Source organism: Bactrocera latifrons, unplaced genomic scaffold (genome assembly GCF_001853355.1).
Source record: "Bactrocera latifrons isolate USDA-ARS-PBARC rearing strain unplaced genomic scaffold, ASM185335v1 scaffold_793, whole genome shotgun sequence".
Lineage (NCBI taxonomy): Eukaryota > Metazoa > Arthropoda > Insecta > Diptera > Tephritidae > Bactrocera > Bactrocera latifrons.
Window position 1 is genome coordinate 83,035 of NW_017537482.1, and position 2,374 is coordinate 85,408.

Below are 2,374 nucleotides of genomic sequence, written 5' to 3' on the forward strand. Positions count from 1 at the left end.
TTTGTGTCGATTTTTCTATGTTTGGAAAATTTTGTATATGTAATATTTAAGTGCGTATGCACTAATTTGACAAGTAGTAGTGTGCAACCGCTCTAGGATTTGTTGAAAATTTTTTTATGTTTTCCATTATTGGCGAAAGCCATCSTGCGGGGCCGAAAAGTAGTATGTCCTTTTGTTATAGGGACTGTCAGAGGTAACTCTAACTTTTTTTTTTATACCAATTTGTGGAGTGTTGGAAAGTCGTACGACGTACCGGCCATTATTTGATCGAGCAGTTGTGGCTTTAGAGAAGTGCTCACAATACTCATCTTTTATAGTTTTGTTGGTTAATGGAAGTTTCTTTAACTTTTGYCATTTACTTAATTGTGAATTAAGGTTTTTGTTCTCAACTTGAGTTGGTATAGTGGTAACTGGTTCTGTAATTAGTCCAYTTTGTGTTTCGCTGTGCAGCGTTTGAACTTTTTGTGCCTTTGAGCTACATGATATCTCTTGGCAATTTTTAGAGTTTGGGATTTCRAGATTTGCTTTTGCAATTAAACCAGTGGTTCTTTTTGCAATTTTTATATGTATGCGCATGGGACAGACAATTTGTGCAAAGTATTTTTGACCTGACAAAATTATTTCGTTCGTWAACTGTTAAGTTTTTAAACCTCTCGCAAAATTTAAGTTTATGCCCTCTTGTGCATAGTTCGCATGGCGTTTGTTTTTTCTGTTCGAATATGAACGCTTGTATTTTGCTAAAAATTGTATTTGATTTGTTTTTGCTTCTAACTTGGGGTCTATTTCTGCTTCTCTTTGGGTCGTGTTTAATGTTCTTTGTTTGGATTATTTTTTCTTCTAACCTTTCCGCAATTTCATATTGGGTGGTGAGAAAATATTTCATTTGTTGCCACGACTTTTCTGGTAATGCGGTTCTGGTGGCGGTGCAAATATTTACCAGAATTGGGTCCCAGCTGTCTGTGGGAATATTTTGTGTCGACAGAATCGACAAACAATTAGAAACAGTCGATTGCAGTGTTACAAATGTTTGTTTCTTTCTTAATCTTTGGCAAGTTTAATAGTGTCGTTACTTGCTTATCGACCAATATTCTTTCGTTTTCATATCTAGCTTTTARAGCTTCCCAAGCCAAATTGAAATTACCGCCATTTAATGCGAACTGTTTGACTATTTCGTCTGCTTGACCTTTAGTTTTGTATATGAGGTGATACAATTTTTGCGCTTCTGATAATTGAGGATGGTTTATGTAGTTTTCTGTGTCACAAGCGGGCAACTCGAGTTGGATGCCTGAACTTGCCACTTGATATTGTTGCATTTGTTGCAGCTCTACTCTCGGGTGTGGAGTAGGTGCAATTGCTTTAGTTAGCTTTAATTGATCGGAGATCATAGTTTTCGTTTCTTCATATTGGTCTAAGCAGTTTTCATATATTGCGTTAGCCGATTGTTTCAAATTTTGTGGTAGGTCTGAATCGTCAGATTCTATTATGGGGTCATGAGCCGCTTGGAGGCGAGTCCAGAAATTTTTAAGATTTTGACCTTTTATTTATAATAACGATTCAGAGTTTTCTTGAATAAATCTAGTGCAGTATCTTATTAAACTGTCACTTTCTGAAATAAATTTAACAACCTGTTTTGGGCGTGTAGCTCCTGCAGGTGTATTTTGATTTTTATTAACTTTCATATTTTTTTTTTTTATATACTAAGATATTTGTCAAAACGAATTAAATTTGTCTCAGTGTAAACCGAATTCTCTTTTCAATAAATAAAAGTTTATTTCGTAAAAAGTTGTTGAAAATGTCCGCACTTTTAATTTATTAACGCTTTTTACGTCCTTATGTTAGTATTTAGGTACACCCTAATACTTGAGCTTGTATGAATGTATATAGTAGGAGCTTATGAAAGTACTTATGTTTTGTGCAATTGAGAGCTCGTTAAAGAGATCAATTCGCTGTGTGCCTAAGTATGCACGAATTGTTAGTATGTACATATATATATTTTTTCTGCTTCTGTTTTTAATTTTTATTTTATATTTTCAAATATTTCTCAAATTATGTATGCAGTTCTGCTTATTACTTTATTAGGCATAAGGGGTAGTGACAGTAATTTAACATAAGTAAATAATTGAATGTTGGAGGTGATCCAAAGTAAGTATATGAAATGGTGTAGAATATATAGCTACTTGACTAAATTTAAATTTTACAGTATAGTTTGGGTACTGATTTTCGCTAAGTTTTAACTAGGGAAACCGTATCTTAAAACATATATGTAGATGTATGTATGCAAGTTAATGCAACCCATATCCACTAAAATCAACCGCTATTCCATTCGTCTCTAGTAGACACATATGTGATGTAAGTCGACACCACATTCTTAATA

The 2,374-nt window shown here is 33.8% G+C and overlaps 1 pseudogene; it reads right to left on the reverse strand.

Annotated features, from left to right (window-relative positions):
* The window catches only part of LOC108976663, a 5,213-nt pseudogene extending 4,905 nt beyond the window's left edge, over window positions 1-308 (reverse strand).
* Between the last annotated feature and the right edge of the window lie 2,066 nt (window positions 309-2,374).